Genomic DNA, 13,733 nt, shown 5'->3' with positions numbered 1-13,733 from the left:
TCATTGGTATGTTACTTCAGACAGGAGAAGATGACAAATGGCTCCTGGTGACTTTCTTTTTATTTATTTGTTTTCTTTCCAGCTGACAAATTAATTTGGCACAAAGCAGGGTTTTCCTGCTTTGTGCCAAATGCATTCGCTTTTATGTGGGGTGTCGTTTTTTAAGGGGCTGGCTGGATGTGCCCTAGAAGAGATTATCCAGCATCAGTACTTACATGGTTATGTTCTTGTTCAAATAACAAAATCAGTAGAAACGATAGCGTTAGGCTCCCAGAATGAAAAGTGAAGGTATTGAACATTAATGGTGAAAAGTATAGTTCATGGGGTTGCGATAAGCTGAACAGCAACTTGTAGACATATATACACATAGAGTAGTGTGAGTACAGTGCATTTGCTTCTGGTGAAGACTGAACAAAACAACACTTAGGTGATACAGATAATTCAAATGCAAGGAAAAAGGATGGCTTTACCCATCTCACACGAATCAATTTCCACTCTGTTCCAGGATAATCTACAGAAATCTCTCTTTTTCTCTCATTTTGAAGTGTCAGGAAGCTCTCTGTCTTCCTAGTTGTCAGTAGTTTTCTCAGAACTGAGCTGGACAACTTGGTGCAATTCATTCTTTTTGGGAAGGGTGAATGTAGCTGTTATGAGGGTAAATTCATTGTTACCACTCGGAAGTCTCCATTATGCCACCTTAAAATGCTATGACTATAGTTGGCACTCTTCACACATGTTCACATACTTCTGTGGCTTGCATATTCATGTAAAAACCCTCCTCTGGTCACAATGCAATAATTATTAGGAGTATGTTTAATCTATACTCTAGTAAACCTCACCTGGACAGGTAATCAATTTAATTGCCATAAGATTTATAAAAAAAGTCATTTCTTTCATATTTTGCCCTCATCTTGTCTCACCATCTGAGATACAAAAATAAAAGAATGGGGCTATTTGAGGTGAAAACCTTTGTTGTCTTCTGTTAAAATTATGCTATATCCACTGCTTTCTTTAAAATATGTTGTCTCTGTCTGCTGGTATAACATCAAGGAAGAAAAACATTTTGAAATAACCTCTAAAAACATGTCTGGTTGTGTACTTGAAGACTTCTTAGAGATGTAATTCTTCACTAATTGTATTCTCATAGGAAGCAACAACTAATTTTAGTAATTTTCTCCTCATTGTGACAACATCTTTGAAAACTACATTTTAAAACTATTCGCAGTTTGAAATCAACTCTATGCCAATTTTATAGGGTTTTGCACAGGAAACAGCCGTTTTTCCTTCATTCCTTCCTTCCCTTTTGTCTTTCCTTCCTCCTCCCTTCCCTCCCTCCTTCAATCCCCTTCCATCCTTCTCTTCCCCCTTCCCTTCTCTTTTTCCTTCCTCCTTTCCTCCTGGGGGATGTTTAGCTGGGAGAAGAGAAGGTAGAGAAGGAACCATATTTCAAGATTTAAAAGGGTGTTCCATTGAGGGGGGGGGGGATGATTTTTGGCTGCTTGGGCACAAGGGACCCGGGCACAAGGGAGCAATGGTTTCAAATGGCAAGGAATGAGATTCAACTGAAAAGATTAAGAAGAACTTCATGAGAATAAGAGCTGTTGGAGAGTGGCATAAGCAGCCTTAGAGTGTGGTGGACTCTCCTCTAGAGCTTTTCTACAGAGGCTGTCTATTGGGAGTGCTTTGATTCTGCCTTCTTGCATGGCAGGGGGCTGGAATGGATGGTCCTTGGGGGTCTCTTCCAGCTCTAGGATTCTATATCAGGAGTAGGCAAGATGGGATCTAATGGATATACTTTTTCTCTCCTGTCCACCATCTCATCCTGACCAAGGCCAAATATTTTGGGATCCAAACATTTCCTGTCTTTCCTTCACTTTCTCCCTCCAAAACAGAAAATGAAGGGGAGGAAAGGGCAGGGAGGGGACTTGGAGAGAACCCCTCTCTCCCAGCCTACCCATCCTGCTCCAGCCCACCATGCGGTCCCCAAGTTTAAAAATTTGCCCATCCCTGTTGTAGCTGCTGCTTATGTGTTCTTTCCAGTTGTTTCTGAATTAGGGTGATTCTAAGATGCCATGGGAATATTTCAGAGGAAGGAATTTGCAGAACTACCTCTGAGTATTTATTGCCTAAGAAAACCAAGTTCACCCAGTGGGTTTCCATGACTGAGCAGGAATTTGGACCTTGATCCCCTGGAGTGCTAGTTGAACATGCAACCTATTACATTATGCTGTCTGTCTTTTGCTGGATAACTCACTAAGATATCCTTAGTGAACCAACAAACATCCGATATCTCTTAGAAATGAAGACCCAGAACTAACAATGGAGAAAAGGAAAGTGTGAGGCCTTTTTCAGTGAGAAGAAACATTAATTGGGAGCATCCATGGTTCAGAAACCAATTTATATGTATGTCGTGGAGGTGCAAATACTAGTGCAGATGTTTGGATGATGTGTAAAAATAGATGGTCTGTGGGGTTTCATTTATCTTATAATTCCCACACAATTTATCATGGATCCATGAGGTATGGTAGAGTTCATATCCTGCTCATCTGTTTCAGTGTGAAAACATAATCTGTAAATATATTTATGTCATCTTTCTATTGATTCCTTTTTCCAGTTTGAGGCAAACCAAGGCTTGTGGGTGTGTACATGTGTGGTCTGGAATAGCTCTATGCCTTATCACTCTCATTTTAAAAACTTAACAAAATTAAAAACTCAAAGATGGAAGGTTTTGTCCTTCTATTACTGTGTTTTCAGCATCTCTTTAAGATAACTGAGCAGTTTAATAGATAGCAGCTGCACTGTGATATAGTTCGGAAAAGGAAAATGGGCATGCTATTTTTACTGATATATTTTGTGGATGGTATTTCAAGTCAATTAACTGAATCCCAATTATATAATCATGATTTAATCATAGTCTGGTGTAATTTGAAATAACATTTTACTGTGAACATCAAAGGGAATCTGACTCAGAGTCATGGATTTGTGACTGGCCTCTGGGCTTCTCTTAAGCCCCTTCCACATTGCTGTATAACAACCACATTGAACTGGATTATATGGCAGTGTAGACTCAAAGTCCATCTAGACAGAGCCCATAAAGCTTTGTTTAATGTTTTTTTATTTATTATGTTTTATATATACTGATTTGTTGGAAACCGCCTTGAGTCACCAATTGGCTGAGAAAGGCGGTATACAAATACAGTAAATAAAATAAATAATAAATAAATAATGCAAAAGATCCTGCTGTTTTACTGGAGGTGTCCAAACCACACAGCTGTCTTGGGTTTTTTTGGCTGTTGGAGTCCAGAAAAGCAATCACAGCACCCTCCAACCCTCCCCCCACCTTGAAAAGGGCTAAAAAAAAATAGTCACCTGGTCGCCATTAAACTGATGCTGGAGCTCTCCTGGCGCAAAGAAATGATGCACCAGGAGAGCTCTGCCACTGGTTTAATGGCAGCCAGGTGACTATTTTTTTATTTTAATCTATTTTCGGGGGGATGGGGTGGGTGCCCTGGCAGAAGGTCCAGCAGGGCATCTAGAACCCCCCCCCCTCAGAAAGTGCAAGTTCTGGGGGTTTAACCCACGCCCAACTGGGTTTCTTCAACCTGATTGGGCACGGGTTAAAGGGCTGTGTGGAAGCGGCCTCCGATAACTCAGTTCAAAGCAGGTATTGTGGATTATCTGCCTTGATATTCCGGGTTACATGACAGTGGGTAAGAGCCCTTAGTCTTGGCCAAGGGTGATATGTGAAATGGCATACAGGTAACCTGCCAAATACGGTAAGCACCTGGATAATGTGCCAGAATTCCAACATGCAAAGATTTATTTAACAAGCATTTTCTTGCAGACATTTAAAGAAAAATCCCAACATTGATTTAGTGATTAAACCTTTACTATTCTAAAGATAATTTTAAATATTTGGCTGCAGCTTGTGGTTTGGTCTAATGTTTCCTGACTGGAGAAAATGTTCCAAAATAGTGATTAACAAATGATGGATTTATTTATATTCTTCTTTTCTCTTGGGATGGGAATGATATATTTATTGACTCCAATCTGTACTTGGACAACATCATTTTGTACCCACTGAAGTCTCTGAACAGTTATCAAGCACAGTCCCATACAGAGTGCATTCCAGTGGTCCAGACAGAATGTAATCAAGGCATTGTCAGTGAAACTAGTTTAAGTCATCCAGGAATGGGTGGATCAGGCACATCAATTTTAACTGTTCAGATGCATTTCTGACCACCATTAAAACCTGGACATCAAGACTCAATGTTGCATTTGGGCATTAAATTAGGCTGGAAGGGTGGGTGAAGGATAGTGCTGTTGAACACCAGGTCTGTGAATGACAAAACTGTAATCATCCAGTACTTGATTCTGGATGAGGACGCAGACCTGGCGTGCGTAACAGAGACCTGGTTGGATGAGGCGGGGGGGGGGGGGGTAATCTTACCCAGCTCTGTCCACCAGGCTACTCTGTGCAGCATCAACCAAGATTTGACACTGATGACTAGGACGGTTTTAAATGGTGTATTTTAATATTGAGATAAATGTTTTTAATGTTTATGTATGCGTATATGAATTAGTGTCCCGGCATTGAATGTTTGCTGTTTATATGCTGTGCTTTTATATGCTGTGCTTCACCCTGAGTCCCCTTTGAGGTGAGGAGGACGGAATATAAATGTTTTAAATTTACATAAATAAATAAGATTGCAGAGGAAGTGTAATCCCATCCCACACAGGCTATATCTCTGTCTCCTGATCTGTCTTTCAAGCAATCAGAAGCACCTAGAATAATAGACTAATAGAGTTGGAAGAGACCACATGGGCCATCCAATCCAACCCCCTGCAATGCAGGAAAAGCACAATCAAAGTACCCCTGACAGATGGCCATTTGACTTCTGTTTAAAAGCCTTCAAAGGCTTGGGGTCTCAATGTGTATAGTCTAGTTTTATTTATTTATTTATTTACAGTATTTATATACCTCACAACCTTTGAGAATGCTTCTAGAACATGGCCACGTAGCCTGAAAAACCTACAACAACCAAATTCCTAAAAATTCAAAAGGCAAACCTTGATTTTGCCATTTTATATATGGGACACCATTTTACATAGTGGACTTTGGTCTTGGAACCAAACCAAGAGTTGTCTACACTGTTTTTTGACTGTGAACTGGGATCATAGATAAGGGCAAGACCAAAGTTCTTTAATTTTACTGAAATACATTCTTGACTGGCACCGATTTCCAAATTTAGAAACTTTTGTACCAATTATTTACTTGATATTAAAATACGACCTACTAAATTGAAAAGGATTTACTTCAAGCAGATTCCTAGGATTGCAATAGGCATTTGACAAAATATATTTAAACACATTGCTTTTTTCAAGTATTTTCATCATTCTAGTTATTAAAATTCTGACATTTGAATCTCTTTGGGATACTCAAAACTTCCCTCTCCAACTATTTCAAGATCAAGAGAAATTCACCAGCTTTTTATCATACTGTGTTTGGAAGAATATAAACAGTTTTTGACAGTTTGTGAAGTTTGTTAGAAAAGGATGAAAAAGCCTTTGTAGTTGAGGTGCTGTCATAAACAAATTTCATTTACCCTTTCCACATTTTTGTCAAGGCATCTTATTTCTTTGTAAATTGATGACATTTTCTTTTCAAAGTTTTGAAAGTCACCTTAAAATGCAGTTGGAAACATAACATTCAAATTGTCTTAAGCAATACTGATGCTTGGATAACATAGATAGGAAGGAGACTATGTGTATCCTGACTCCTTTGAGAGTTAAAATAGTTTCAAATAGAGCTTTCACTTTGTTTTAAGATCCCAAGTAGAAAGGTGATGTATGGTAATAATAATCTATTGATCTAAAGACCGAAATATTAATGATACCAGCAGAATATCAAAGAATTTGTAAAAATGATCACATTAGATACCTACAGACCTCCACTTTGTTCAGAAGACCTGCCTTAGCTGTTTTGCCAACAGCTTTATGTAGTATCTTGTCATTGCTAAGATTTATAAGTGTTGGTTCACACATAAATATTCATCTCTTCTTGCCTACTGATTTGTATGTCCAAATGGGCAAGAATTCTCCCTCCATTTTCGCCCCCTGTCCCAGTCACCCCACATACATATATACATGAGCCAGAATATATATAACATTCACATGAACCAGCATTGACTTGATATAGTACAGTACTTCTCAAAGGAGTTAGTACACACATTTGACTGAGAATCATCAAGTGCTGTCTAACACTTTATATACATAAACTATCTTTACAAATGCCATTAGTTGCCCTGAGCTGTCATGAAAAAGTGTGGGGTATAACCCACAACAACAACAACAACATGGGAGATCATGATAAGGATATGCAATTAGGAACCATGCAGCATTTTATCTTTGAAAGAAAGGTCGCTTTTATGTAGGGAAGTAGCAACGGTGCTTTCTCCACCCATTAGATACAGAGGAACCTATCTGACTTTGGCAGTGCTACTGTGTAGAGCAGATCTATGAAAATAGCAAGCAGGATAGATTTTAATTAATTTAAATCAAGTCAAAGGACCATTTGGGAAATATGTATATAACAGGGCATTTGACAATAAAGTTCTTTTTTATGCACAGCTTATTAATCATAATAACATTACTGCTAGATGTTTTACCATAAGGGTTTTCAACCACTTGTCTATGGATCTGTGCCAATCTCCAAAGTGCTTTCTGCTGGGCCTTGGCAAGGGGTTTGTTCAACTTCCTGACATTTTCTCAATTATCTTTCTTTTCTGGAAGCACAGAAGACCTGGTTCTCTTGGCACTAGCACACTGAGTTGGCTTTTAATTGTTGAGAAGGAAGGACACCGCAATAGTGGCTAACTCCCAATAAAATAAAATAAAATAAAAATTCATGTTTTGTGATGGTGCCAAATGGATCTGCATCATCATGTTCAAATTTAAAATGTTCAGTTTATAAAAATAGCCATACCATTGGCACTGCAAGGTTAGGTGCAGGGAAAGCAATGGTCCCAACGTAAGACGTCAGTGGACATATTTCTCTGTAAGAAGAACATTATAGTCAAAAAGCAACAGTGTGTCTTTTCAAGAAATTATCCATATAGAGGAAGAGGAAATGGTGCATCCTAATTTGAAACTAGCCATCCTCATTGGTTCTTGTGCTGTTGCACACTGGGCCTGTGCATATGACTGTAGACAGGACATAAATTCTGTGTGCCCAACGGGACGGCGGGGCTGCCTCAGATTAAAGGCCCTTGGACCTCCCTAAAACAAAGTTCTGTAGAGGCTTAAAGTAAGTCCAACAAAGTTCTTTATTGATGAAAAACAAACAGGTACTTTAAAGCTTTCTTAACAGTCTATAGGCTCTTGCAATCTTGTTCACTGGGAACAGGCACTATCTTCATAACTGTATACTAACTAATGGGGAAATCCTTAACTTCTAATCTGGGCAGTCTGTACTTGCCTCTGTTGGCGTGGAGCCCCTGCACCCGGTACCAACTGCGTCTGGCTTCTGCGAGCGACCCCTACCAAGCAGAGCTCTGTAGACGTCCAGGGAAAAAGAAGGAGTTCAGGTTGCTGTGATGGCTGGCTAAAGTCCCTCAGCAAAGGAGCTGTAAGGCTGTAAAATCCTCAGCCAAGCTGTGGGCCTTTTCTCCCCGGCCAAGCTGTAGGGCTGTATAACCCCGGCCAAGCTGTAGGCTGTATATCTTCCCGGCCAAGCTGTAGAAGATGAAGCTTTCTACAGGAGCTCTAGGTTTTATGTCCTGTGCGAAAGGCTTCTCTGTGAGAACTGACTCAAAAAGGCTCCTATTCCCTCCAAAGCTCAAAAAGGGGTGGGACCAGGGAACCTAGCTATAATTGACAGGTGGCTTGCCCTATGATTGCAGCCAAAAGAAGCCACCTATCTGCAGAGTCCCTGCAACTTAGGACTGCATCAAACATTAAAAGCAAAGCAAACAAAATTGGAGCTCCTGGTACAGCTGTACCAGTAAAGTTCTCATATGCCATGAGCAGCCAAGAGAACTTCATAAAAGGAGAAAAAAAATGTTCATCCTTTTCCCCATCCTAGGCAGACTAGCTTCAGCAGCTCTTTCATGAGAGAAGGATTTTCATCCCAACAGAAAAGAACTGGTTCTTGTGGGGAAATTTTAGATCTATAGGGCTGGTCCCTCGTATAACTTGAATGTTAGTTAAAGCGTTCATCCAGGGTAAAAAGGTTCATCTGCCAAAAGAGAAGTAAATGACAATGCTTGCTTTCTATTACTTTAGACTCTTAATTAATTTAAACCCTAAAATGATAGTGAGCTAGGGTTGTCATTTAATTTTCTTTTGGCAGAGGAAAGGCAGAGGTGTAGGGCTTCACAGCTTAAGGAACTCCAGTGTCTTGCAGACATCTTTTCATACCAGAATGGAATCAGGTGCAAAGGCTGAGTAAAAGATCCCTGATTCCATGGAACAAGTATAAAGCCTTGATCCATTTGATCTTTTTGATGTAGCAGACTTGAGGATAGAGATCAACACTTCCATTATGATATCCCTGAAATATCAGTATTTTGATAGTATAGATTGTAAAAATATTTAAAAGAGAAATTATATCCATAATTATTGGTGCTCTCCATATCTGTGGGGTGATGAATCAATTTCAGATTTGAAAAGAAATATCCAAGTATTCAAGTTCACCTATCGGATAGATTCAGCAACTTAGCACCTTTCATGTTTGGACTAAAAATCAAATAAATTCCCCAATTCTCTGACATAGAAACCACCAGATGCTACTGGCTTCCATTCCAGAAAATTATCTATCTGGAGCAGGGGTCCTCAAACCTTTTAAACAGAGGGCCAGGTCACAGTCCCTCAAACTGTTGGAGGAACAGATTATGATTTGCAAAAAACATGAATGAATTCCCATGCACATATCTTATTTGTAGTGCAAAAAACACTTAAACACAATACAATAATTAAAATGAAGAACAGTTTCAACAAATGTAAACTTATTAGTATTTCAAAGGGAAATGTGGGCCTGATTTTGGCTGATGAGATAGGATTGTTGTTGTTGTTGTTGTTGTTGTTGTTGTGTGCTTTCAAGTCATTGTCGTTGTTGTTGTTGTGTGTTTTCATTTCTGATGTAGGTTGACCCTGAGTGAGTGCCGGGTAAATGACCTTGGAGGCCTCAGTTTGAGGACCCCTGATCTGGAGTATACTTGAAGCATCTATTTCTGTAAATATAGGTTAAGATAATAGAAAGCGTTAGATTTGAATTGAAATTTTAGTCCCAACCTTTGTAGACCCATTGAATTCATGGAACATGCAAAATGCTTGATTTACCAAGCTTCCATTAACTCAACAAGTCTATTCTAGTTGGGTTGATAGGTCTGTTCTAGCCTACTGATTATATTTCGGGCAAGTGTGTGCTACATGAAAATTTCATAATGTTGTAAACATTAGTTCCCCCCCCCCCCTCCAGATAAAGAGTTTTCAGTTTGAAGCTTATGAATTTGCAGTATCCTGAACTGAAAATAAATCTTCTGTATATATGGAACTAGAGAACCCAGTATATATGGACTAGAGTCTAATGTAAGGAAGCCAAGCTGTCCTGTGTCCAACTCATAACCCTTTCCTGACCCTCTGCAATAACTGTTTCAGGTTTGCAACTAGGTTTGTAAGCACATGCAGGATCAATTGTTTCCCCCTGATTGTTTCCTTGCTGAACCAATGATTCCAGATAAAACCAACATTGTATTGAAATCTTTCATTACTGTTATGCACCCATCTGAGCAGGCTGAAGCAATAGTACATGTTCTTTATACAGAGTTCTTCTTTATGCAATATACGTGTTGTAAATATTACCACAGCTTAGACTGCGTTAGACATTTCCATTTATCAGAACCCTTGCTTATTTTTTTGCTCTTACTTTTGTAACCATTTGGGGGAGTGCATGTGTTGTTCCATTTGAAAAGTACTCTTCTTTAATGAAGGACCTAGTTAAAACCAATTCCTAAAGCAGTAGGACATTTGGAAAAAGCCTGTTTATATCATACAGACTAAGACATTTGTTTTGGTTAAATCTTTTTAAGCTTCTGTATTTCTTTATGCAGTAGCTAGCTATTCAGAAAGTATGGAAGCCTTTCCCACAAGTTGTTTATTTTTAAGGAGAAAATGCAGAGCATCATCCATTAAGCTCTGTTGAAACATATTCTTGTGCAAGTTCCATTCCTTTCAGCAGGTCTTGCACACAATTTTTTTTGGACTGGAGTCCATAAATGCTTTGCTATAACATTGTTTTTGTGTTGAAACACACTAACAAATAATAATAATAATAATAATAATGCAAAGACTCTGGCACAAACCAGTAAAGGTGGTCCCAGTGGTGATCGGCACACTGGGTGCAGTGCCTAAAGAACTTGGCCTGCACTTAAACACAATCGGCGCTGACAAAATTACAATCTGCCAGCTGCAGAAGGCAACCTTACTGGGATCTGCACCCATTATTCTCTGACACATCACACAGTCCTAGACACTTGGGAAGTGTCCGACGTGATCCAATTCAACAGCCAGCAGAGTGTCTGCTGTGGACTCATCTTGTTGTGATTCAAATAATAATAATAATAATAATAATCATCATCATCATCATCATCATCATCATCATCATCATCATCATAGACCTTGACCTGCACTTAAACACAATCGGCACTGACAAAATTACCATCTGCCAGCTGCAGAAGGCCACCTCACTGAGATCTGCATGCATTATTTGCCAATGCATCACACAGTCCTAGACACTTGGGAAGTGTCCGATGTGTGACCCAATACAACAGCCAGCAGAGTGATCTTGTCTGCTGTGGACTCATCTTGTTGCATTTCAAATAATAATAATAAGGGCCACCTTACTTGGATCTGTGCACATCATACAAAAATACATCACACAGTCCTACACGCTTGGGAAGTATTTGACTTGTAATTTTGTGATACAAAATCCAGCATACATGTCTAGTTTGTTGCGACATACTGTGCTTTTGTGTCAACAACAACAACAACAACAATTGTGCGGTTTTCTGGCATTGTATATTTCTGTTGCTTCTGTAAATGTTCATTTGTATTTTGATTAAATGGCCCACTTGCCGATGGATGTCCAGAATCAGCAGCATCCACCGCGGTTCTTTTTATCCTGGGCGTTGATCGAGCCGTATAGACTTTATTTTGGTTTGTTTCTCCATAATGCTATTGGGTTAGGTGCTCTTGGTTCCACTCCTCAGCTGAGACCTCTCTGGCTTGGTTGGACCTGCTGGTAGTTACACTACCGCCAGCACAGCTCTCAGCGTCTGTTGCAGTCCAGAGCAGGGAACGAGGCCCTAAGATAACTATCCACCACACTTGGCTGTGAAAAACAATCCTTTTTTATTGAAGAAAAATGGTTACAAAATAAAGGAAAAATGCAAGTCAAAAGCCACAGCAAAATCAGCAAACATGAATTTAAATGGACAAAGCAAAACCAAAAGCCTCACTGGGAAATACTGGAATCTGTTAGCAATCCACTAACCGTACTTGATATCCTAGAAATCTTCCCAAACTATGGCCAGGGAACCGGGAGAACTGCCAAGGTCTTCATCAATTCTGAAACGATGCCTGAACTGAGACAATCAGCTCGGCGTATTGCAATTAAAACTCAAGAATTGGTTCCGTGAACCGCCCTTCTGTTTTGAAGCCAATGTTTTTAATTCTTGAATTCGGGAGGATAGACGCAAACTGAGTGATTTACTTCTGTCTTCCCAAATTTGGCCCCTTCTGTTGTCATTACAGTTAACAGGTGCAGAAGGGAGGGAAAGTTCAAGGTCTCCCTCTGAAACATTCTCATGAACACTGGTACTTTCATTTTCCAAATCTACAGAAGTTCCTTCCTCACTAATTTCAGGAACATTGGCATTTTCCAAACCTACAGCAGTTTCTTCCTCACTAATTTCAGGAGCATTGGCATCAAAAGGTACATTTCCACTAGCATCAGTAAATATACTTTCATTAGCATCAGGAGGAACAAACAGAGAATCAGGTTCAAGTTCAAACTCAGGCTGAACCCCAACAGCGTCCTTGGAGCAGTTAAGCCCCCCACCATGACAAGGTAGCACCCATCGGGAAAAAAAAAGTCTGGATTATTGATGTCGCCATACCAGGTGACAGTCACATTAAGGAAAAACAACAAGAAAAACTCAGCCGCTATCAAGACCTCAAAATTGAACTGCAAAGGCTCTGGCATAAACCAGTGCAGGTGGTCCCAGTGGTCATTGGCACACTGGGTGCCATGCCAAAAGATATCATACGGCATTTGGAAACAATAAACATCGACAAAATCACGATCTGTCAACTGCAAAAGGCCACCTTACTTGGATCTGCGCGCATCATTCGAAAATACATCACACAGTCCTTGACGCTTGGGAAGTGTTTGATTTGTGATTTTTTGATAGAAAATCCAGCACATAGTTCTCACTTGCTGTAGCATACTGTGCTTTTGTGTCAGTAAAATAATAATAATAATAATAATAATAATAATAATAATAATAATAATTGTATTTTTGTATCCTGCCTCCATCCCCCTGAAGGGACTCGGGACGGCTTACATGAGGACAAGCCTGATCAGATATAGATTAAAAACACAATGCAATAGAATATATAAAACAATCTCATAAACAACATAAAACAATCAATAGCCTGAACAATAATAAATACTGAACTTGGAGGTCAGGAGCTTGTGCAATAGAGTTTCAAGAACAGAGCTGGTGGAAAAGTGCAGCTATGTTTTTGAATAGTATCAAAACCCTTTCTGTAATTTGTGTAAATTTCATCTGCAAAATATAATAAAAATTATTGTTACCTTTTAAAGAGTATCACATTTACTGTAGCATAACTTCTCATGGATTTATGCTTCTATTATTAAATGGAATTCATATATAACTGTCATAGCTATAACTTTAACTTCTGTTAACATGAATAGATGACAGTCTTGGACATACTCAGTTGATTCAAAGCTATTGGTATGAAAATGAGGGAAAGTTTTGATATGAATAACTTAACTCTGCTTTTTGGTTTCTATTGAAAATTCAATGAAGGGGGAAAATGATGAAGCCAAATGGAGAATGAGTAGCCTTAAATGCTACTTAGGGGAAAGAAGTATCTTCATCTACTCATTTTTTATTTGAAAACATTTTTTGTAAATAGTTGGGACCTGTTAAAAGGTAACTTGAGATTAAATGGGCATTGAAAATAATTCTTAAATTATAGTTATCTAGGAGAGTAACTGCTTGGTTTGTTGCAAAGAAAAAAGATTTTTTACAGAATCCTATCTTTATTTAAATAATTAAAATGCATATAACAATTGCAAATATACATTTAACCTATTATTCAAGTTTAGCATTGAACATAATGATTTTTTTTCCAGCAAAATCACGATTCCTTCCTTTCTTGCCTGTTGCAGTATGCCTCCAAGTCACTTCCAACTTACAGTGATCCTAAGATATGATCCTGTCACATTTGGCAAGATTTGTTCGGAAGTGGTTTGCCTTTTTCTGATTCTGAGAGAGTATGCCTTCCCCAAGGTCATCTAGTGTGCTTTTATGGCTGAGCCAGGATTCAGATTTCAGCTTTTAGAGTTGCAGTCTAACACTCAAACCACTACACCACATTGGCTCTCATCTGCTTATTGCTTTTCTTGCCTAGCCAACAGAATTCAA

At 39.1% G+C, this 13,733-nt stretch overlaps 1 protein-coding gene across 22 annotated transcripts in view; it reads left to right on the top strand.

The window, feature by feature from the left end:
• CACNA1D (calcium voltage-gated channel subunit alpha1 D) overlaps positions 1-13,733 on the top strand; it is a 272,363-nt gene that overhangs the window by 45,110 nt on the left and 213,520 nt on the right. The gene's annotated exons all lie outside the window — the stretch shown is intronic.

The sequence above is a fragment of the Anolis sagrei genome, chromosome 2 (assembly GCF_037176765.1).
Source record: "Anolis sagrei isolate rAnoSag1 chromosome 2, rAnoSag1.mat, whole genome shotgun sequence".
Lineage (NCBI taxonomy): Eukaryota > Metazoa > Chordata > Lepidosauria > Squamata > Dactyloidae > Anolis > Anolis sagrei.
The sequence above is the reverse complement of the archived record's forward strand: the minus strand, read 5'-3'. Positions and strand labels throughout refer to the sequence as shown.